Source organism: Rhinoraja longicauda, chromosome 5, assembly GCF_053455715.1.
Source record: "Rhinoraja longicauda isolate Sanriku21f chromosome 5, sRhiLon1.1, whole genome shotgun sequence".
NCBI classification, from domain to species: domain Eukaryota; kingdom Metazoa; phylum Chordata; class Chondrichthyes; order Rajiformes; family Arhynchobatidae; genus Rhinoraja; species Rhinoraja longicauda.
This window is the reverse complement of record NC_135957.1, coordinates 88,743,982-88,768,873: the sequence shown is the minus strand read 5'-3', so window position 1 is coordinate 88,768,873 and position 24,892 is coordinate 88,743,982. Positions and strand designations below refer to the sequence as shown.

The following is a 24,892-nucleotide window of genomic DNA, read 5'->3' as shown; positions in this document are numbered from 1 at the left end:
GGGAGTGCGAGCACTTACAGCAGTGTGGTGATCGCTGTGGTGTGGCCCAGTGTGCTCACAATGCAGTGTGGTGATCGCAATGCAGTGGTTACAGCACAGTGGGGTGGGGTGGTTACAGCACAGTGGGGTGGGGTGGTTACAGCACAGTGGGGTGGGGTGCAGTGGTTACAGCACAGTGGGGTGCAGTGGTTACAGCACAGTGGGGTGCAGTGGTTACAGCACAGTGGGGTGCAGTGGTTACAGCACAGTGGGGTGCAGTGGTTACAGCACAGTGCAGAGGGGTGCAGTGGTTACAGCACAGTGGGGTGCAGTGGTTACAGCACAGTGCAGTGGGGTGCAGTGGTTACAGCACAGTGGGGTGCAGTGGTTACAGCACAGTGGGGTGGGGTGGTTACAGCACAGTGGGGTGGGGTGCAGTGGTTACAGCACAGTGGGGTGCAGTGGTTACAGCACAGTGGGGTGCAGTGGTTACAGCACAGTGGGGTGCAGTGGTTACAGCACAGTGCAGAGGGGTGCAGTGGTTACAGCACAGTGCGGTGCAGTGGTTACAGCACAGTGCAGTGGGGTGCAGTGGTTACAGCACAGTGGGGTGCAGTGGTTACAGCACAGTGGGGTGGGGTCAGGTGGTTACAGCACAGTGCGGTGCAGTGGTTACAGCACAGTGCAGTGTGGTGAGGTGGTTACAATGCGGTGGTGGCAGTGTTCTCGCCTGGGTGGATGTGCAGGTAGCTGGGAGAGCGTAGTTGCACTTACCCACATTTGGTCCATAGACAATAGACAATAGACAATAGGTGCAGGAGTAGGCCATTCGGCCCTTCGAGCCAGCACCGCCATTCAATGTGATCATGGCTGATCATTCTCAATCAGTACCCCGTTCCTGCCTTCTCCCCATACCCCTGACTCTGCTATCCTTAAGACCTCTATCTAGTTCTCTCTTGAATGCATTCAGAGACTTGGCCTCCACTGCCTTCTGAGGCAGAGAATTCCACAGATTCACAACTCTCTGACTGAAAACATTTTTCCTCATCTCCGTTCTAAATGGCCTACCCCTTATTCTTAAACTGTGGCCCCTGGTTCTGGACCCCCCCAACATTGGGAACATGTTTCCTGCCTCTAACGTGTCCAACCCCTTAATAATCTTATATGTTTCGATAAGATCTCCTCTCATCCTTCTAAATTCCAGAGTATACAAGCCTAGTCGCTCCAGTCTTTCATCATACGACAGTCCCGCCATTCCGGTAATTAACCTAGTAAACCTACGCTGCACGCCCTCAATAGCAAGAATATCCTTCCTCAAATTTGGAGACCAAAACTGCACACAGTACTCCAGGTCGGTCTCACTAGGGCCCTGTACAACTGCAGAAGGACCTCTTTGCTCCTATACTCAACTCCTGAACAGTCAACAGTCAACAGAGCTTTATTTGTCATCCGGTACCAAGGTACCGAACAAAATTACATAGCAGTCACACAAAAAAAAAGAACACAAGACACATGACCCCAACACAAACGTCCATCACAGTGACTCCAAACACCCCCTCACTGTGATGGAGGCAACAAAACTTCCACTCTCTTCCCCACGCCCACGGACAGACAGCTCGTCCCCGACCGGCCCGCACAGTCCCCGCAAGGGGATGGAAGTCCCCGCGGCCGAGCCGCACCGGGCGCTGAAACGTCTCGCGGCCGAGCCTGGCGACGGAAGGCCCCGTGGCCGAGCCATGCGCAGCTAAGTCCCGCGGCCGAGCCGTGCCGGGCGATGTTAGGTCCCGCGGCCGAGCTGCACCGGGCGATGGAAGGCCCCGCGGCCAAGCCGCACCGGGCGATGTTAAGTCCAGCGGCCGAGCCGCACCGGGCGATGTTAGGTCCTGCGGCCGAGCCGCACCGGGCGATGGAAGGCCCCGCAGCCGAGCCGCACCGGGCACTGTTAAGTCCAGCGGCCGAGCCGCACCAGCGATGAAAAGTCCCGCGGCCGAGCCGCGCCGGGCGATGTTAGGCCCCGCGGCCGAGCCGCACCGGGCGATGGAAGGCCCTGCGGCCGAGCCGCACCCCGCGCCGTGAGGAAGAGACCTAAAAGAGAAAGGTTTCCCCCACCCCCCACCCACACCACCACCCCCCCACCCACACCACCGCCCCCCACACATACACAACCAAAAAAAAAAACCCATCCCAACACCGACACACAACAAAACAAAAAAAAAAGGAAAAAAGACGAACAGACTGCTAGCGAGTCGCAGCCGTTAGGCACCGGCACTTCCACTATCCACTCTTGTTATGAAGGCCAACATTCCATTGGCTTTCTTCACTGCCTGCTGTACCTGCATGCTTCCTTTCAGTGACTGATGCACTAGGACACCCAGATCTCGTTGTACGTCCCCTTTTCCTAACTTGACACCATTCAGATAATACTCTGCCTTCCTATTCTTACCACCAAAGTGGATAACCTCACACTTATCCACATTAAACTGCATCTGCCATGCATCCGCCCACTCACACAACCTGTCCAAGTCACCCTGCAACCTCATAGCATCTTCCTCACAGTTCACGTGAAAATGTAATGCTGCAAAACTGGACGGTATCTGAGAGTTCAATTTACATAGAAAGATCTCTGTGCCTATGAATATAGAGGAGATGCTGTTAAGTGCAACATTAGAGCACTTGGCCTGTTGGCTTTTACTATCCATAATGGTGGCTCAATCTCTCTGTTGTTTTAATCTGTTTGTTATCCACAGTGTTGAGCTGTGTTCAGTCTGGTGAGCTGCCATCAACCGTGTTGTCCTGAACCTGTTCTGTTTCTACAGGTAGTATTCCCTGTGCTGTCTCCCTGTGTTGTACAGGTAGCTGTCTCCCTGTGCTGTCTCCCTGTGTTGTACAGGTAGTATTCCCTGTGTTGTCTCCCTGTGTTGTACAGGTAGTATTCCCTGTGTTGTCTCCCTGTGTTGTACAGGTAGTATTCCCTGTGCTGTCTCCCTGTGTTGTACAGGTAGTATTCCCTGTGCTGTCTCCCTGTGTTGTACAGGTAGCTGTCTCCCTGTGCTGTCTCCCTGTGTTGTACAGGTAGTATTCCCTGTGCTGTCTCCCTGTGTTGTACAGGTAGCTGTCTCCCTGTGCTGTCTCCCTGTGTTGTACAGGTAGCTGTCTCCCTGTGCTGTCTCCCTGTGTTGTACAGGTAGTATTCCCTGTGCTGTCTCCCTGTGTTGTACAGGTAGTATTCCCTGTGCTGTCTCCCTGTGTTGTACAGGTAGTATTCCCTGTGCTGTCTCCCTGTGTTGTACAGGTAGTATTCCCTGTGCTGTCTCCCTGTGCTGTCTCCCTGTGTTGTACAGGTAGCTGTCTCCCTGTGCTGTCTCCCTGTGTTGTACAGGTAGTATTCCCTGTGCTGTCTCCCTGTGTTGTACAGGTAGTATTCCCTGTGCTGTCTCCCTGTGTTGTACAGGTAGTATTCCCTGTGCTGTCTCCCTGTGCTGTCTCCCTGTGTTGTACAGGTAGCTGTCTCCCTGTGCTGTCTCCCTGTGTTGTACAGGTAGCTGTCTCCCTGTGCTGTCTCCCTGTGTTGTACAGGTAGTATTCCCTGTGCTGTCTCCCTGTGTTGTACAGGTAGCTGTCTCCCTGTGTTGTCTCCCTGTGTTGTACAGGTAGCTGTCTCCCTGTGTTGTCTCCCTGTGTTGTACAGGTAGTATTCCCTGTGCTGTCTCCCTGTGTTGTACAGGTAGTATTCCCTGTGCTGTCTCCCTGTGTTGTACAGGTAGCTGTCTCCCTGTGTTGTCTCCCTGTGTTGTACAGGTAGCTGTCTCCCTGTGCTGTCTCCCTGTGTTGTACAGGTAGTATTCCCTGTGTTGTCTCTGTTGCAGTGCTGTGTGGTTCTGTGGTAAGTTTGTTGTTCCTGTGTTGCGTGCGTGCGTGCGTGCGTTATCAGTAAAGTAGTGTTTGCCAGCTGTGCTGCTGTCAGTCTCTGTTTGCTCAGCATGGTGGAGTGTGTTTGGTTCTGTGTTGTGCTGATCTGACTGTGTCTTGTCGTCTTGTGTGCTTCTGGTGTTGCCGCTACCTCTTCAGATTTAGCCAAAGAAATGCAGTGGGTCGGGTTTCTGTTGCAGGAGGTTAAAACCTACTGCTGCTGGTCGTGTGAATCGTGGGGATGTTAAACGTCATGTAGTGTGGTGGCCCAGGGTCGCCAACTGTCCGTATTAGCCGGGACAGACTGTGTTTTGGGCTAAATTAGTTTGTCCCGTACGGGACCGTCCTTGCCCCATATTAGTAGGGTTGCCAACTTCCTCACTCCCAAATACGGGACAAAGGGTGACGTCACCGCCCCGCGCCCCACGTCACCTCACCCAGCCAGCGGCCACGTGCTCCCGGCCCGGGTGGCCGCCATTGGTGGAGCGGGAGCACGTGGCCGCTGGCTGGGTGAGGTGACGTTGGGCGGTGACGTCACCCTTTGTCCCGTATTTGGGAGTGAGGAAGTTGGCAACCCCTAGGTGGGTCGTTACTGACCTTCACGATGGAGCCTGGTGATGTGGGGTGAAGCTCGGAGAGAGAGTGGTGCCTTTACAATGGGAATGTGGAGCGGGACTCACACAGGGAACATGGTTTAAACCTGGCAAGCAAACAATCAGAGGCATTAGCCTGATCTAATGGGGTGGAATTAATTAACAGAAGAATGTCAGCATTAATAGGATCCACATTATATTAAACACAAACGTTACACATCTATAATGTCACGCTGTGAATGGGAAATGAAACGTGTTAAACGCCAGCAGAGATGTTGAGCTGCTGCTCGGGTGGTGTGAGATCTCCAGAGAGTCCTCCCTCTGCTCAGCCCCAGCCAGGGCCCCCAGCCCCCACCCCCATCCCCACCTCCAGCCCCCGGCCCCCACCCCGGCCCTCAGCCCCGGTCCCAGCGACGGCCCCCAGCCCCACCCCCGGGGGGGGGGGGTGGAGGGGGGTGATGGAGGGGGGGGGTGGGATGGAGGGGGGTAGGGGGAGATGGAGGGGGGTGGAGGAGGAGAGGAGTGATGGAGGGGGGAGGGTGGGGGGAGGGGGTGGGGGGAGGGGTGAGAGGGAGGGGGGGTGGGATGGAGGGGGGAAGGGTGGGGGGTGGGATAGAGAGGGGAGGGGGAGGGGGGACGGAGGGGGGAGGGGTGGGATGGAGGGGGGTGGGGTGGGGGGAGGGGTGGGAGGGTGGGGGCGGGTGGGGGGAGGGGGGAGGGGTGAGAGGGAGGGGGGTGGGATGGAGGGGGGAAGGGTGGGGGGTGGGATAGAGGGGAGGGGGAGGGGGGGACGGAGGGGGGAGGGGTGGGATGGAGGGGGATGGGGTGGAGGGGGAGGGGTGGGACAGAGGGGGGAGAGGTGGGGGAGGAGATGGCGGGTGGAGGGGTGGGTTCAGCAGAGGACCAGTTGTGGATGGGGTTTGTAATGGAAGGGGTGGGAGGCGTTTCTGCATTTCTGTAGTGCCTGGTGCCCATCAGTGAAGGGGCAGCATCTTCATGGGGCTGGTGGTGTCTGGGCTCCATGTCACAGCAATGTGAAGAGCTCCACCATCTCACCAAGGCCAAGAGGCCGCAACTAACATCATCGTATAGAGTCACAGAGTGATACAGCACGGAAACAGGCCCTTCAGCCCAACATGCCCACACCGCCCAACATGTCCCATCTACACTAATCATAGAGTCACAGAGTGATACAGTGTGGAAACAGGCCCTTCAGCCCAACCTGCCCACACCGCCCAACATGTCCCATCTGCACTAGTCCCACCTGCCTGCGTTTGGTCCATGTCCCTCTGAACCTGTCCTATCCATGTACCTGTCTAAATGTCTCTTAACTGTTTCTTAAAGGTCAGGACCACACTCTAGCTGATGAGAGGACAGCTGGGAATACGGGAGTACTCAATACCCTGACTGATGGCCAACTGACTGAACTGACCACCCAATCTACCTGTGACGCCACTTTGGAATGAGCTGCCAGAGGAGGTAGTCAAGGCAGGTACTATAACAACATTTACAACACACTTGGACAGGTACATGGACAGAAAGGCTTTAGAGGGATATGGGCCAAATGCGGGCAAATTGAATTAGTGTAGATGGGGCACCTTGGTTGGGCAGAGGGGACTGAATCTTCCTGTGCTGGATGTCTCCATGCTAATATACATGCTAATATACATGCTAATATACATGTCACGTCACGATGGTTAATCATGTGTTTGTCAGTGCTGTGGTAGCACTTTGTTAAATGGTAAATGCCATCTGAAAATGGTCACATTCATACCTGTAACATCCTACCCTTATCAACATTGTCCATCAGCTCATCTCCGCCGGACCGCTGGTCCCCACACGGGGAATGAACAGAGTCCCGGTCACCAATGGCCATCTGCTGCCCACAGACCAGGTGTGCGCAATGCAGCAGGTGCCACCCTCACCAATGGCCAGCTGTTGCCCACAGGCTCTGGTCACCAATGGCCAGCTGTTGCCCACAGGCTCCGGTCACCAATGGCCAGCTGTTGCCCACAGGCTCCGGTCACCAATATCCAGCTGCTGACCACAGACTCCAGGTGTGCTCAACACAACAGGTGCCACTCTCCAGCGCCCACACTCCCTCCACCATTGCCAGCCACTTTGCAGCTGGCACATCTGCACATCAGTTTCAGTTCAGTTTATTGTCACGTGTGCCAAGCGAGGTACAGTGAAAAGCTTTTGTTGCGTGCTAACCAGTCAGTGGAAAGACAACACATGATTACAATCCAGCCATTTATAGTGTACAGATATGTGATAAGGAAATAACGTTTAGTGCAAGGTAATGCCAGCAAAGTCCGATCAAGGATAGTCCGCCTCACACAGCCGCCAGGCCTGTTGACATTTGAAGGGTTTTTCATGCTACCTGGTGATTTATTCTCTCTGACACTCAGGCACTCTTTGTTTAGTTCTGATCATTTTGCTCTCAGCCAGTTTGTGAAAGACCTTTGTGCAGCCAAGGCCTTACCTCCCACGGTGTGTGTTCAGTAGGATTGCAAACTGTCCCGTATTAGCCGGGACATCCCGTATATTGGGCTAAATTGGCTTGTCCCGTTCAGGACCGCCCTTGTCCCTTATTAGGCCCGGGGAGCGCTATAGGCCCGGACAGTGTGGGCCCGGACAGTGTAGGCCCAGACAGTGTAGGCCCGGACAGTGTAGGCCCGGACAGTGTGGGCCCGGACAGTGTGGGCCCGGACAGTGTAGGCCCGGACAGTGTAGGCCCGGACAGTGTAGGCCCGGACAGTGTGGGCCCGGACAGTGTGGGCCCGGACAGTGTGGGCCCGGACAGTGTGGGCCCGGACAGTGTGGGCCCGGACAGTGTGGGCCCGGACAGTGTGGGCCCGGACAGTGTAGGCCCGGACAGTGTAGGCCCGGACAGTGTGGGCCCGGACAGTGTAGGCCCGGACAGTGTAGGCCCGGACAGTGTGGGCCCGGACAGTGTGGGCCCGGACAGTGTGGGCCCGGACAGTGTGGGCCCGGACAGTGTGGGCCCGGACAGTGTGGGCCCGGACAGTGTGGGCCCGGACAGTGTAGGTCTGGAGGCCCGGGCGCCGCCTAACAAAGGTTGTGTAGCGTAGAGTGCTGGAGTAACTCAGCGGGTCAGGCAGCATCTGTGGAGAACATGGATAGGTGACGTTTCTGGACCTTTCGTCAGACTGTAGGAAATGTTTAACTTTCAATGCCCATCATCGTCCTTACTAAAATCTGTGTCTGCGCCGTATCAAATAATCGCTGATTAGACAGTTTCCCATTGTTACTTGGAGGGGACTGGACAGGGTGGATGCCCAGAGTTAGTTATCTAGAGTGGGGAATCATGAACCAGTGGGCCAGGTTCGAGGTGAGAGGGGAAAGATTTCATAGGAAGCTGAGGAGCGACTTTTTAACTCAGTGCTGTGCAAAGTATTGAACGTGTTGCCAGAGGATATCTAAGAATAACTGCAGATGCTGGTACAAATCGAAGGTATTTATTCACAAAATGCTGGAGTAACTCAGCAGGTCAGGCAGCATCTCAGGAGAGTAGGAATGGGTGACGTTTCGGGTCGAGACCCTTCTTCAGACTGATGTCAGGGGGGCGGGACAAAGGAAGGATATAGGTGGAGACAGGAAGATGGAGGGAGATCTGGGAAGGAGGAGGGGAAGAGAGGGACAGAGGAACTATCTAAAGTTGGAGAAGTGGATGTTCTTACCACTGGGCTGCAAACTGCCCAGGCGAAATATGAGGTGCTGTTCCTCCAATTTCCAGTGGGCCTCACTATGGCACTGGAGGAGGCCCATGTCAGAAAGGTCAGACTGGGAATGGGAGGGGGAGTTGAAGTGCTCGGCCACCGGGAGAACAGTTTGGCCAACGCGGACCGAGCGCAGGTGTTGAGCGAAGCGATCGCCGAGCCTGCGCTTGGTTTCGCCGATGTAAATAAGTTGACATCTAGAGCAGCAGATGCAATAGATGAGGTTGGAGGAGGTGCAGGTGAACCTTTGTCTCACCTGGAAAGACTGTTTGGGTCCTTGGATGGAGTTGAGGGGGGAGGTAAAGGGACAGGTGTTGCATCTCGTGCGGTTGCAGGGGAAAGTGCCCGGGGTTGGGGTGATTTGGGTAGGAAGGGACGAGTGGACCAGGGAGTTACGGAGGGAACGGTCTCTGCGGAACGCAGAGAGGGGAGGGGATGGGAAGATATGGCCAGTGGTGGGGTCCTGTTGTAGGTGACGGAAATGTTGGCGGATGATATGTTGGATCCGCTGGCTGGTGGGGTGGAAGGTGAGAACGAGGGGGATCCTGTCCTTGTTGCGAGTGGGGGGAGGGGGAGCAAGAGCGGAGCTGCGGGATGTAGAAGAGACCCTAGTGAGAGCCTCATCTATAATGGAGGAGGGGAAGCCCCGTTTCCTGAAGAACGAGGACATCTCTGAAGCCCTAGTGTGAAACACCTCATCCCGGGCACAGATGCGGCGTAGACGGAGACGGAGCCAGAGGAGATCGTTTAGTTTTGTTTACTTTAGTTTAGTTTAGTTGAGTTTAGTTTAGTTTAATTTAGTTGTAAGGTGATAAGTGATGGGAGTGCAATTCCAGCCTCAGCTTTACACCCCAGTTTTTGCGTAAAGCCCTTTTGAAATACATGCTAGCATTGAATTTGCTTTCTATACTACCGATTCGACTTGCAGATTAACAAGATGAACAAGGATTTGCAGATTAGAGATACAGCGGTGGAACAGGCCCTTCGGCCCACCGGGTTCGCACTGACCAGCACACCAACACTGTCCTCCACTAGGAACAATTTACATTCATACCAAGCCAATCAGCTTACAAACCTGTACGTCTTTGGTGTGTGGGAGGAAACCGAAGATCTCGGAGAAAACCCTGCGACTCCACCTTCAAGGGACCATGCACCTGCGCTCCTAGATCCCTCTGCTCTACAACACTCCCCAATGTCGTACCATTCACTGTGTAGGCCCTGCCCATGTTAGACGTCCCAAAATGCAACACCTCACACTTCTCTGTATTAAATTCCATCAACCATTCCTCCGCCCACCTGGCCAATCGATCCAGATCCTGCTGCAATCATTCACAACCATCTTCACTATCTGCAAAACCACCCACTTTTGTATCATCAGCAAACTTGCTAATCTTGTCCAGTATGTTCTCATTCAAGTATCGCTGACCAGTCTGTCTGAACATTACCAGCAATTTGTACAAACGTCCATCACCTGTAACTGAGAGAGCGGCAGCCCATAAACCTGGACTGCTGGGACTGGCACCGTGTGTGACATGGACACGTCACCGCGTGTGGCACGAACACGTCACCGCGTGTGGCACGAACACGTCACCGCGTGTGGCACGGACACTTCACCATCACCGCGTGTGGCACGGACACGTCACCGTGTGTGGCACGGACACGTCACCGCGTGTGGCACGGACACGGACACGTCACCGTGTGTGGCACGGACACGTCACCGCGTGTGGCACGGACACGTCACCGCGTGTGGCACGGACACGGACACGTCACTGCGTGTGGCATGGACACGTCACCGTGTGTGGAACCAGCACTCCATGACAAAGCGTGGAGTAACATGGAACAGCAGTCCGTGATGATGCGTGGCGTAACACGGTGACAATGTGAACTTCCCATTGAACACGCAGCCAACACACTTGTTAACGTGACGTGCTCCCTTGTAAAATTCACAAACCGTAGAATCATAGCCTTCTGAATAAATACGTGGATTTGCCAGCTTTGTTACTTCATCCATGCAGCTGAATGCTGTTTGTAAAATCGCCCTGGCACAATACTGATGAATAATAAATGCAGCTGGTCAACCAGTGATTCACAGCAAGGCTAAAGAAAAGCATTGAATCCATTACTCAGTGACTTCCACTGTCTCACAGTCCTAGCTAATGTCAGCGTTACCTCTTGTGCTGCGTAACAAGTGGTGCCTCTGGTGCATCGAGGTACCACTGCTGCAGCAAGGGCCAGTGCAGCAAGGGCCAGTGCAGCAAAGGCCAGTGCAGCAAGGACTAGTGTAGCAATGGCCAGTGCAGCAACAGCCAGTGCAGCAAGGGACAGTGCAGCAAGGGACAGTGCAGCAATGTCCAGTGCAGCAATGGCCAGTGCAGCAAGGGACAATGCAGCAATGTCCAGTGCAGCAAGGACCAGTGTAGCAGGGGCAGTGCATCAAGGACCAATGCAGCAAGGACCAGTGCATCAAGTTACAGACCGCTGCAACAAGGGCCAATGCATCATGGACCAGTGCATCGAGGACCAGTGCAGCAAGTTACAGACCGCTGCAGCAAGGGCTAATGCATCGTGGACCAGTGCATCGAGGACCAGTGCAACAAGGGCCAGTGCAGCAACGACCAGTGCAGCAAGGACCAGTGCAGCAAGTTACAGACCGCAGTATCACGGACATGAAAGGCCGGTGCATCGCTTTTTTAAATCAAAAATGATTTGAATCAATTATTTACAAGAATAATATGTAGAAAACAAAACAATACCAACAACGCCGCAATGATATCACCAAGTAAAACAAATATTAAATATCAAAAATACTGAATATTAAACAACGATTTCCCCATCCTTGTCCAGGACACATTCAAACCCGCGGTGCCCAGCGGTCCCAGAAACCACCAGCGTGCCCGTGGGCAGCGAGTGGTCCCTCTAGCCCCACCCGGAAAAGGGGCGGGCAGCCGGCTCGGGCAGAGCCCTCTTCAGCCTGGCACCGTGACTAAAGAAAACCTCAGAAAGCTTCTTCTGACACTTTCAGCAATAATGATGCAACTACGAAATATAAACTGTGGTCCCACACCCACCTTCCCTGACCAGCAAGGACGAGCTCTCCTTCAAACCTCGGTCCCACACCCACCTTCCCTGACCAGCAAGGACGAGCTCTCCTTCAAACCTCGGTCCCACACCCACCTTCCCTGACCAGCAAGGACGAGCTCTCCTTCAAACCTCGGTCCCACACCCACCTTCCCTGACCAGCAAGGACGAGCTCTCCTTCAAACCTCGGTCCCACACCCACCTTCCCTGACCAGCAAGGACGATCTCTCCACTGTTCAGATACATGGTTCACGTCTCCCCACTGCTGCCTCAGTTAAGGCAGTGCCCTGTGCTGTGAGTTTACAGTGACTTGGCCTCTCCACTACAACACGGCATTCTCATTGAGAAGGAACGTGAGGTTCCAGCACACGATAAATCAAACAGCCAATCTATTCACTCCACAACCAGTGTTGGCCACCATGGGCTTGTCAGATGGCTCCACAACCAGTGTTGGCCACCATGGGCTTGTGGAGCAGTCATGACCTGAGAGAAATATGAAATAGAAAACTATGAAAGGCACAGATAAGGTAGACAGTCAGAACCTTTATCCAGAATGGAAAAATCAAATACCACAGGGTATAGCTTTAAAGTGAGAGGGGCAAAGTTTAAAGGAGATGTGTGGGCAAGTTTTTTTTACATTGAAATGATTGCCAGGGGTGGTGGTGGAGGCAGATACGATAATGGTGTTTAAGAGTCTATTGGATAGGAACATGGATACGCAGGGAATGGAGGGATGTGGATTATGTGCAGGGAGACAAGAGATGGGCTGGGTATCGTGTTCAGCACAGACATTGTGGGCCGAAGGGCCTGTTGCTGTGCTGTGCTGTTCCATGTTCTCATGTGCTGTTTCTGTCCATTGAACCCACCTCTTCTGAAGCCTCTTCACTGCCTCGAATCTTCCGCTGGCTGAGGATGGGAGACTGATCCTCAGTTGCAGCAAACATGGAACGTTGGGAGATGAGACCCTCCCTCAGACTCATTTAATCAGTTTGTCCATTCCTCCATGGATGCTGCTCGACCCACTGAGTTTCTCCAGCACTTCCATCAGGCACTAAATCTCCCTTGGACCGCTGCATGGAAAGGAAAAGTTTGGAGGGTGGACAACTGGGACTAGCTTAGATGGGGCATCTTGGTAGGCAAGAACAAGTTGGGCAGAAGGGCCTGTTTCAGTGCTGCAGCACTCTATGAAACATAGTGTGCATTTACAGAATAAAACAATTGCCATCTTATGGCATTCAAATTCAGCCAGAATACTAATAATTGTAAAGAGGTTTAGACAGAGGGTGGTGAATCTGTGGGATTCTTTGCCACAGACGGCTGTGGAGGCTACAAGTCAGTGGATGTTTTTAAGGCCGAGATAGATAGATTCTTGATTAGTACGGGTGTCAGGGGTTATGGGGAGAAGGCAGGAGAATGGGGTTAGGAGGGAGAGATAAATCAGCCATGATTGAATGGCGGAGTAGACATGATGGGCCGAATGGCCTACTCCTGCTCCGATCACCTATGAAGCTAACTGTGGTGAGGCAGAGTTTCTTTGTGCCGGTGCTGGCAGCTCTCTCTGATCACATTGTGTTCTCATCGTCTAGCTGTAAACATCACCAATAATAATCACATGAAGTCATTAGTATTTAGCTCAAGGATTCACTTTACTTTGAAAAGAAAAGTCAATCGCAGTTGAACTCTTTCTGAGCGTAATGCAGTTACACTCTTCTCCAGTTGAAGGAACAAATCAATCTTGTACGAGATGTCGAGGGTCATGGAGAGAGTGGACTCTCACAGTTGGGTAGAGCAGTGCTTCTCAAACTGGTGAATGACTCAGCCAAGGTTGCATGAACCTAGAGGGGTGCATGCAGGGTGCATGAACCTAGAGGGGTGCATGAACCTAGAGGGGTGCATGCAGGGTGCATGAACCTAGAGGGGTGCATGAACCTAGAGGGGTGAATGCAGGGTGCATGAACCTAGAGGGGTGCATGCAGGGTGCATGAACCTAGAGGGGTGCATGAACCTAGAGGGGTGCATGCAGGGTGCATGAACCTAGAGGGGTGCATGAACCTGGAGGGGTGCATGAACCTAGAGGGGTGAATGCAGGGTGCATGAACCTGGAGGGGTGCATGAACCTAGAGGGGTGAATGCAGGGCCATCCGAGAATGCGAGAGTTTCCTCGACAGGACCTATTGTGAGGCTGTCACGCCAAGGGTCCAGGTCGAGCGAAGGTGGGAGACTGTTTCAGGGGGGAGTGGACGTGGACTACAGGAGACCCCGGTGGCTGTGCCTATTGCAAATAGGTATACCCTCTTGGGAACTGTCGGGGCAGAAGACGTTTCCAGTCCGAGTGGCGGACCTGTTGGCAAGGATACTCGACAGGGGAGACCGAAGTCTGGAAGAGCCGTAGTGGTCGGTGACTCCATAGTCCGAGGGACGGACAGAAGATTCTGTGGCAGCAGGAGGGACTTGAGGATGGTCTGTTGCCTCCCTGGTGCCAGGGTTCAACACATCACAGACCGGCTTCAGAAAATCCTAGTGAGGGAAGGCGATCAACCTGAAGTCGTTGTGCACGTGGGCACGAATGACGTCGGGCGGAAGAGGAAGGAGGTGCTACAGCGGGAGTTTAGAGAGTTGGGAAAAGCACTGAGAAGTAGGACGTCGAAGGTGGTTATCTCTGGACTGCTACCGGTACCTCGTGCTGGTGAGGCCAGGAACAGAGAGATAGAGGGTATGAATTTATGGCTGAGGGGCTGGTGCAGAGAGCAGGGATTTAGATTTCTGGACCACTGGGATCTCTTCTGGGCTAGGGGTGACTTGTACAAAAGGGACGGGTTGCATCTTAACAGCAGGGGGACAAACATTCTGGCAGGCAGGTTTGCTAGTGTGACACCTGTGGCTTTAAACTAAGTAGTGGGGGGGAGGGGTTAACAAATTGTGAATATGAAGATGAGGTAAAAGGGAATACAGGAGATATTGCAAAAGACTCTCGGAAGAATGGGAACAGAAGTTCTAGAGCGGAAAAGAAATTAAGGGCAGGGCCAATTGTGAACGATGTGAGAGAGGAGGTAAATACAGAAGTTAAAGTGTTGTACTTAAATGCGCGTAGTATAAAAAATAAAGTGGATGAGCTTGAGGCTCAGTTAGTCATGGGCAAGTATGATGTTGTAGGGATCACTGAGACATGGTTACAAGAGGACCAGGGCTGGGAACTGAATATCCAGGGGTACACAACGTATAGAAAAGACAGACAGGTGGGCAGAGGGGGTGGGGTTGCTCTGATGGTAAGGAATGATATTCATTCCCTTGCAAGGGGTGACATAGAATCAGGAGATGTTGAATCAGTATGGGTAGAGATGAGAAATTGTAAGGGTAAAAAGACCCTAATGGGAGTTATCTATAGGCCCCCAAACAGTAGCCTCGACATAGGGTGCAAGTTGAATCAGGAGATAAAATTGGCGTGTCAAAAATGTGATGCTACTGTGGTTATGGGAGATTTCAACATGCAGGTAGACTGGGAAAATCAGGTTGGAAATGGACCCCAGGAAAGAGAGTTTGTAGAGTGCCTTCGAGATGGATTCTTAGAACAGCTTGTACTGGAGCCTACCAGGGAGAAGGCAATTCTGGATTTAGTGTTGTGTAATGATCCTGATCTGATAAGGGGACTAGAGGTAAAAGAGCCATTAGGAGGCAGTGATCACAACATGATAAGTTTTACTCTGCAAATGGAAAGGCAGAAGGGAAAATCGGAAGTGTCGGTATTACAGTATAGCAAAGGGGATTACAGAGGCATGAGGCGGGAGCTGGCCAAAATTGATTGGAAGGAGGCCCTAGCAGGGAAGACGGTAGAACAGCAATGGCAGGTATTCCTGGGAATAATGCAGAGGTTGCAGGATCAATTTATTCCAAAGAGGTGGAAAGACTCTAAGGGGAGTAAGAGACACCTGTGGCTGACGAGGGAAGTCAGGGACAGCATAAAAATTAAGGAGAGGAAGTATAACATAGCAAAGAAGAGTGGGAAGACAGAGAAGGACAGAGGATTGGGACTCTTTTAAAGAGCAACAAAAGTTAACTAAAAAGGCAATACGGGGAGAAAAGATGAGGTACGAGGGTAAACTAGCCAATAATATAAAGGAGGATAGCAAAAGTTTTTTTTAGGTACGAGAAGAGGAAAAAAATAGTCAAGGCAAATGTGGGTCCCTTGAAGACAGAAGCAGGGGAATTATTATGGGGAACAAAGAAATGGCAGACGAGTTAAACCGTTTACTTTGGATCTGTCTTCACTGAGGAAGATACACACAATCTCCCAAATGTTCTAGGGGCCGGAGAACCTAGGGTGATGGAGGAACTGAAGGAAATCCACATTAGGCAGGAAAATGGTTTTGGGTAGACTGATGGGACTGAAGGCTGATAAATCCCCAGGGCCTGATGGTCTGCATCCCAGAGTACTTAAGGAGGTGGCTCTAGAAATAGTGGAAGCATTGGAGATCATTTTTCAATGTTCTATAGATTCAGGATCAGTTCCTGTGGATTGGAGGATAGCAAATGTTATCCCACTTTTTAAGAAGGAGGGAGAGAGAAAACGGGTAATTATAGACCAGTTAGTCTGACATCAGTGGTGGGAAGATGCTGGAGTCAATTATAAAAGACGAAATTGCTGAGCATTTGGATAGCAGTAACGGGATCGTTCCGAGTCAGCATGGATTTACGAAGGGGAAATCATGCTTGACAAATCTACTGGAATTTTTGAGGATGTAACTAGGAAAATTGACAAGGGAGAGTCAGTGGATGTGGTGTACCTCGACTTTCAGAAAGCCTTCGACAAGGTCCCACATAGAAGATTAGTGGGCAAAATTAGGGCACATGGTATTGGGGGTAGGGTACTGACATGGATAGAAAATTGGTTGACAGACAGAAAGCAAAGAGTGGGATAAATGGGTCCCTTTCGAATGGCAGGCAGTGACCAGTGGGGTACCGCAAGGTTCGGTGCTGGACCCCAGCTATTTACGATATACATTAATGACTTAGACGAAGGGATTAAAGTACCATTAGCAAATTTGCAGATGATACTAAGTTGGGGGGTAGTGTGAATTGTGAGGAAGATGCAATAAGGCTGCAGGGTGACTTGGACAGGTTGTGTGAGTGGGCGGATACATGGCAGATGCAGTTTAATGTAGATAAGTGTGAGGTTATTCACTTTGGAAGTAAGAATAGAAAGGCAGATTATTATCTGAATGGTGTCAAGTTAGGAGGAGGGGAGTTCAACGAGATCTGGGTGTCCTAGTGCATCAGTCAATGAAAGGAAGCATGCAGGTTCAGCAGGCAGTGAAGAAAGCCAATGAATGTTGGCCTTCGTAACAAGAGGGGTTGAGTATAGGAGCAAAGAGGTCCTTCTACAGTTGTACCGGGCCCTGGTGAGACCGCACCTGGAGTACTGTGTGCAGTTTTGGTCTCCAAATTTGAGGAAGGATGTTCTTGCTATGGAGGGCGTGCAGCGTAGGTTCACTAGGTTAATTCCCGGAATGGCGGGACTGTCGTATGTTGAAAGGCTGGAGCGATTGGGCTTGTATACACTGGAATTTAGAAGGATGAGGGGGATCTTATTGAAACATATAAGATAATTAGGGGATTGGACACATTAGAGGCAGATAACATGTTCCAATGTTGGGGGAGTCCAGAACAAGGGGCCACAGTTTGAGAATAAGGGGTAGGCCATTTAGAACGGAGATGAGGAAGAACTTTTTCAGTCAGAGAGTGGTGAAGGTGTGAATTCTCTGCCTCAGAGGGCAGTGGAGGCCAGTTCGTTGGATGCTTTCAAGAGAGAGCTGGATAGAGCTCTTAAGGATAGCGGAGTGAGGGGGTATGGGAGAAGGCAGGAACGGGGGGTACTGATTGAGAGTGATCAGCCATGATCGCATTGAATGGCGGTGCTGGCTCGAAGGGCTGAATGGCCTACTCCTGCACCTATTGTCTATTGTCTATTGTCTATTGAGTGCATGAACCTAGAGGGGTGAATGCAGGGTGCATGAACCTAGAGGGGTGAATGCAGGGTGCATGAACCTAGAGGGGTGCATGAACCTGGAGGGGTGAATGCAGGGTGAATGACTTAATAATATATAGAATTATACACAAGGTAGAAGAAGATGAAAATGTCCAAGAAACATAAGAACATTTAGTCGGGGGTGAATGAGATTTTGTGATAAAAACTCACGGGTGAATGACACTGAAATAGTTTAAGGAGTACTGGGGTAGAGGACTGTGCAACCAGAGGGCAGGGAGACATCTGAGAGGGACCTCAGGAGACACATGTTCTCTCAGAGGGTCGTCCGTATCTGGAACCAGCTGCCAGAGGAAGCTGTAGAAGCGGGTACAATCACCACTTTTAAAAGACAGGATGGATTGAGAGGGAGATGGGCCAAATGCAGGCAAATAAGACCAGCCCTGTACGTCAACTTGATCGGCATGGACAAGCCGGGCCGAGGGGCCTGTTTTTGTACTGTACAGCTCTGTGGCATTGAATAATGTACCCACTATCCTGGTGTGACCAGAACCTAATCATGTGTGTTCATGCAGACCCAGGCTGAGATGTGATTTGTAATCGTCCACAGCTTTTATTCAAGTCCCTGGTGTTTCTGGAGTGCAGCGGTAGGAATCTCCAGCAGTGAATCTCCGTCACGTTGTGTGCTGGAAATTACAGGCAGTGTCTGGACTACAAGCCCAGGCCCCGCTCCCACAGAGGTGCCCAGTTGTGTCCCCTCTGTCACCATCTCACACAGCACCCTGTGACATATCCAATGGTGGGAATCTCCAGCTGGGAATTACAGGCAGTACCTGAACTACAAGCCCAGGCCCTGCTCCCACAGAGGTGCCCAGTTGTGTCCCCTCTGTCACCGTGTCAGTCAGTACAGACAGGCACTACGGACACAGCAACCTGTGACATTGTGACATATCCAATGGTGAAGCTTCATTTAGTTTAGTTTAGAGATACAGCGTGGAAACAGGCGCTTCGACCCTCTGAGTCCGCGCCGACCAGCGATCCCCGCACTATCACACATTAACACTATCTACACACACTAGGGACAAGTTACATTCACTCCAAGCCAATTAACCTACAAACCTGTACATTGTTGGAGTGTGGGAGGGAACCAGAGCACCCGGAGAAAACCCACGCAGGTCACGGGGAGAACGTGCAAATTCCGTACAGACAGCACCCGTGGTCAGGATGGAACCCGGGTCTCTGGCGCTGTGAGGCAGCAACTCTACCACTGCACTGATGTGGAGTAATTTTGTTTCAATCCATATTTTATATGGTCACTCTGGGAAATGTTAGTGGAGAATCATTGGGAGAGTGTTCTGGACAATGTGTGCAACAAGACGAGCTGCTGGTTTAATGACCTTGCCTGAGAATCTTCACACTCAGCACTGACGATCAATACTACATGACCCGTGCAGTCGGCATCAGTCCCAGTGAAAATGATCAGCTTTGTGCTTCATGTAACAGAATAGCAAATCAAAGGCTGAGATCAGTAGACCAGCATTCCCCAATAACAATAACATCATCCCTCTTTCCACAGTTAAACAAATACTCTGTAACTGGGAAAAATACAGGTAAACATTCGTGTTAACACATGTAGCCTGTCATGTTGACGCATGTAACTCACCGTGTTAACACATGTAGCCTGTCATGTTGACATGTGCAGCTGGCCGTGTTCACATGTAGCCTGTCATGTAGCCTGACAATAGACAATAGACAATAGATGCAGGAGTAGGCCATTCGGCCCTTCGAGCCAGCACCGCCATTCAATGTGATCATGGCTGATCATTCTCAATCAGTACCCCGTTCCTGCTTTCTCCCCATACCCCCTGACTCCGCTATCCTTAAGAGCTCTATCCAGCTCTCTCTTGAATGTATTCAGAGAATTGGCCTCCACTGCCTTCTGAGGCAGAGAATTCCACAGATTCACAACTCTCTGACTAAAAAAGTTTTTCCTCATCTCTGTTCTAAATGGCCTACCCCTTATTCTTAAACTGTGGCCCCTGGTTCTGGACTCCCCCAACATTGGGAACATGTTTCCTGCCTCTAACATGTCCAAACCCCTTAATAATCTTATACGTTTCGATAAGATCCCCTCTCATCCTTCTAAATTCCAGTGTATACAAACCTAGTCGCTCCAGTCTTTCAACATAGGACAGTCCCGCCATTCCGGGAATTAACCTAGTAAACCTACGCTGCACGCCCTCAATAGCAAGAATGTTGACGCATGTAACTGAGCTGCAGGCTGAGATCACATCATTATCTCAAATAACAGCACTGTCTTCAACTGCAGATGGCAGTGTTTCTCTCCCAGTAATTCCATGATTCCCCTTCCATTGCCTTGCCCTTGTTGTGAGGATACAGTCCCACAGCACTTCCTGCCATTGCCTCTGTTTCCCGCAGTTCCATCCCAGCTCCCTGCGGTCGTCTGCCCAACCTGTGACAACGAACAGGCTGGAGGGCCAGACACGTGTTGCTCATTTCCCCTTGCCTCCAACAGGACACAGAGTCATAGAGTTATACAGCGTGGAAACAGGCCCTTCTGCCCAACGCCGACACCGGCCAACATGTCCCAGCTACACTAGTCATAGAGTCATAGAGTGATACAGTGTGGAAACAGGCCCTTCAGCCCAACCTGCCCACACCGGCCAACATGTCCCAGCTACACTAATCATAGAGTGATACAGTGTGGAAACAGGCCCTTCAGCCCAACGCCCACACCGGCCAACATCTCCCAGCTACACTAGTCATAGAGTGATACAGTGTGGAAACAGGCCCTTCTGCCCAACCTGCCCACACCGGCCAACATGTCCCAGCTACACTAGTCATAGAGTGATACAGTGTGGAAACAGGCCCTTCTGCCCAACCTGCCCACACCGGCCAACATGTCCCAGCTACACTAGTCATAGAGTGATACAGTGTGGAAACAGGCCCTTCAGCCCAACGCCCACACCGGCCAACATCTCCCAGCTACACTAGTCATAGAGTGATACAGTGTGGAAACAGGCCCTGTATTGTGTATAGTTTTGGTCTCCTAATTTGAGGAAGGACATTTGAGACAGTGCAGTGTAGGTTCACAAGATTGATCCCTGGGATGGCGGGACTGTCATATGAGGAAAGATTGAAAAGACTAGGTTTGTATTCACTGGAGTTTAGAAGGATGAGAGGGGATCTTATAGATATATATAAAATTATAAAGGGACTGGACAAGCTAGATGCAGGAAAAATGTTCCCAATGTTGGGGGAGTCCAGAGCCAGGAACCACAATCTAAGAATAAAGGGGAGGCCGTTTAAAACTGAGGTGAGAAAGAACTTTTTCACCCAGAGAGTTGTGAATTTGTGGAATTCTCTGCCACAGAGGGCAGTGGAGGCCAAGTCACTGGATGGATTTGAGAGAGAGTTAGATAGAGCTCTAGGGGCTATTTATGTACCTATCTGAATGTCTTTGAAATGTGGTTCTGGTACCTGCCTCAACTACCTCCGGCAGCTCATTGCAAGCACCCTCTCTGTGAATAAGAGTCAAGTCCTTTCTCACTCTTCTGCACAACAGCAATGCTGTCCCGCCTGGCCAACCGTCCTCATCGCACACAAAGTCAATTCCAATATCAGCCAGGAAACCTCCGCTGAATGTGCAGACACATATCTTTAAATCAGGAGTCTGGTGAGGTACCCAGGACCTTTGATGTAGTCTCACCAATGCCCTGTACAATGGAAGCTAAACCTCCCTGAGCACTTCCAATGTACAGACACATCTTTAAATCAGGAGAACCCTGACGTAGTCTCACCAATGCCCCGTGCAATAGAAAAAATCCCTTCCTTATCTTGTTTGCATTGCCTGGTCTTCATCAGTAAACAACAATATTCTGTTTGAGCTCACAATGTTTTGTATTTATTTGTACGTAAGCCTTTTGTGAATGGAGCACATGAACCTGCAGTTTCTAGTTGGAGTCCAGCTCTTACAGAGGTGCAAATCATGAGGCGAGTAGATAGTCTTTCACCCAGAGTAGGGGAATCAAGAACCAGAGGATATAGGTTTAAGGTGAGGGGGGAAAGATTTAATATGAACCTGAGGGGTCCCTCCCCCACCACTTCCACACACCATTCACCCCCTGGTCTTTGCTGTTGCTGCTGGAATTGTGTCCTCGAGTCAGACTTAAAGCTCATCCTTTCCCCATCGCCCTCCCTGTGAAAAACCTGCAACACTTCCGTCTCAGTTTCAGACTTTTGCAAAAGGTGCAGAAGAGATTCACCAGGATATTACCTGGGCTTGGTGATCATTACCTGGGCTTAGTGATCATTACCTGGGCTTGGTGATCATTACCTGGGCTTGGTGATCATTACCTGGGCTTGGTGATCATTACCTGGGCTTGGTTATCATTACCTGGGCTTGGTGATCATTACCTGGGCTTGGTTATCATTACCTGGGCTTGGTGACCATTACCTGGGCTTGGTGACCATTACCTGGGCTTGGTTATCATTACCTGGGCTTGGTTATCATTACCTGGGCCTGTGGGCTTGAGTTCCAGTGAGAGGTTGGATAGGCCGGGGCTTATTGTTCAGAGCGTAGGAGGCTGAGGGGTGACCTTATTGAGGTGTACAAGATCACGAGGGGCACGGGTAAAGTGAACACTCACAGTCTGTTTCCCAGGGTAGAGGAAACATAGAAACATAGAAACATAGAAAATAGGTGCAGGAGTAGGCCATTCGGCCCTTCGAGCCTGCACCGCCATTCAATATGATCATGGCTGATCATCCAGCTCAGTAGCCTGTACCTGCCTTCTCTCCATACCCCCTGATCCCTTTAGCAAAAAGGGCCACATCTAACTCCCTCTTAAATATAGCCAATGAACTGGCCTCAACTACCTTCTGTGGCAGAGAATTCCACAGACTCACCACTCTCTGTGTGAAGAAATGTTTTCTCATCGCAGTCCTAAAAGACTTCCCCCTTATCCTTAAGCTGTGACCCCTGGTTCTGGACTCCCCCAACATCGGGAACAATCTTCCCGCATCTAGCCTGTCCAACCCCTTAAGAATTTTATATGTTTCTATAAGATCCCCCCTCAGTCTTCTAAATTCCAGCGAGTACAAGCCCAGTCTATCCAGTCTTTCTTCATATGAAAGTCCCGCCATCCCAGGGATTAATCTGGTGAACCTTCTCTGTACTCCCTCTAAGGCAAGAACGTCTTTCCTCAGGTTAGGAGACCAAAACTGCACACAATACTCCAGGTGCGGTCTCACCAATGCCCTGTACAACTGCAGCAGAACCTCCCTGCTCCTAAACTCAAATCCTCTTGCTATGAATGCCAACATACCATTCGCTTTCTTCACTGCCTGCTGCACCTGCATGCTTGCTTTCAATGACTGGTGCACCATGACACCCAGGTCGCGTTGCATCTCCCCTTCTCCCAATCGGTCACCATTCAGGTAATACTCTGCTTTCCTGTTCTTGCCGCCAAAGTGGATAACCTCACATTTATCCACATTATATTGCATCTGCCATGCATTTGCCCACTCGCCTAATCTATCCAAGTCACTCTGCAGCCTCCTAGCATCCTCCTCGCAGCTAACACTGCCACCCAGCTTCGTGTCATCCGCAAACTTAGAGATGTTGCATTCAATTCCCTCGTCCAAATCATTAATATACACTGTAAATAACTGGGGTCCCAGCACTGAGCCTTGCGGTACCCCACTAGTCACTGCCTGCCATTCCGAAAAGGACCCGTTTATTCCTACTCTTTGCTTCCTGTCCGCCAACCAATTCTCTATCCACCTCAACACTGAACCGTCAATACCATGTGCTTTAAGTTTGTACCCCAATCTCCTATGTGGGACCTTGTCGAAGGCCTTCTGAAAGTCCAGATATAACACATCGACTGGATTCTAAAACTAGATGGCACAGGCTTAAGGTGAGAGGGGGGAGATTTAAGAGGGACATAGGGGGCAACGTTTTTCACTCAGTGGGTCGTCCGTATCTGGAACCAGCTGCCAGAGGAAACTGTAGACGCGGGTACAATTACCACTTTTAAAAGACTTTCAGACAGATAGAACATAGAACAGTACAGCACAAGAACAGGCCCTTCGGCCCACAATGACTGTGCCCAACATGATCAAGACTATCCCTCCCTACATGGATGTGATCCATTTCCCTCCAGTCCTTGCATATCTACGTGCTTCTCCAAAAGCCTCTTGGAAGCCTCTATCATATCTTCCAAATCATTGGTTTTCTTCTTTATCTTCACATGGAAGCTCTGGACAAGCAAGCACACCAACGCATTCACCTCCGTAGAAGCCTCAGGAAGTTTGGCATGTCCCCTCCAACCATCACCAACTTCTACAGATGCGCCACCTCAAACATGGTGTGGAAACAGCTCCATCCAAGGCCGCAAGAAGTTGCAGAGAATCGTAGACGCAGCCCAGACCATCACACAAACCAACCTCCCTTCCATCGACTCCATCTACACCTCACGCTACCTCGGCAAGGCCAGCAGCCCAGACCATCACACAAACCAACCTCCCTTCCATTGACTCCATCTACACCTCACGCTGCCTCGGCAAGGCCAGCAGCATAATCAAGGACCAGTCTCACCCCGGCCACTCCCACTTCTCCCCTCTCACATCAGGCAAGAGGTACAGAAGTGTGAAAACGCACACCTCCAGATCCAGGGGCAGTTTCTTCCCAGCTGTTATCAGGCAACTGAACCGTCCTCTCATCAGCTAGTGGTCCTGACCTCCCATCTACCTCATTGGAGACCCTCGGACTATCTTTAATCGGACTTTACTGAACTTTATCTTGCACTAAACGTTATTCCCTTTATCCTGTATCTGTATCTGTAGTTGGCTGTAATCATGAGTTATCTTTCTGTTGGCGTGTCAGCACACAACAGAAGCTTTTCACTGTACCTCGGCACACGTCCAGATGTCAGTATATTTGTGTGCAGTGCCCGTCTGAGTGACTGCCCACCTGCAGATGTGGGCCAATGCTGCTCTCCCACACGCTCTGCCTTTCCTTCATTTCTCATGTTCCAATCAATGTTGGCAATCTCCCACAGGCTTTGTAACTGTTCTTTGCCAGAGAATACATTTCAATAATTAATTGTGCATTATTTTTAGTTCCTGTACATAATTTTAAAATATGCTTTATTTAGCAATAAATAGCCCAGCTTGTGAAAGTAAAGAGTGAGTGGACAGTGAACTGTAATGACGGGTGGGTCCTCAGAGCCAGAATGAGCTGCAACTCTCCAGCACCGTCACAGTGCCACACAGCACTGGAGACCGGCCTTCAGCCCACCGTGCCCATCGTTGTCCCAACTCTCCAGCGCTGTAACAGTGCCACACAGCACTGGAGCCTTCAGCCCACCGTGCCCATCGTTGTCCCAACTCTCCAGCGCTGTAACAGTGCCACACAGCACTGGAGACCGGCCTTCAGCCCACCGTGCCCATCGTTGTCCCAACTCTCCAGCACCGTCACAGTGCCACACAGCACTGGAGCCTTCAGCCCACCGTGCCCATCGTTGTCCCAACTGCACTCTGGTCCCACCTGCGCGCCCACATTGGGCCCATATCCATGTCAACCT

General features: G+C 51.2%; 1 protein-coding gene across 8 annotated transcripts in view; it reads left to right on the top strand.

Moving 5' to 3' along the window:
- Positions 1-24,892, top strand: part of dlgap2a (discs, large (Drosophila) homolog-associated protein 2a) — a 405,726-nt gene that overhangs the window by 280,894 nt on the left and 99,940 nt on the right. For 2 of the 8 annotated variants that reach the window (XM_078399927.1, XM_078399924.1), the window contains exon 4: positions 5,826-5,973. The exons of 5 other annotated variants lie outside the window; for them this stretch is intronic. The gene's annotated coding sequence lies outside the window, so the exon portion shown is untranslated. Of the gene's footprint in view, positions 1-2,726; positions 2,796-5,825; positions 5,974-24,892 lie in introns of all 8 variants that reach the window. One more of the 8 variants, XM_078399926.1, reaches the window with a different exon arrangement.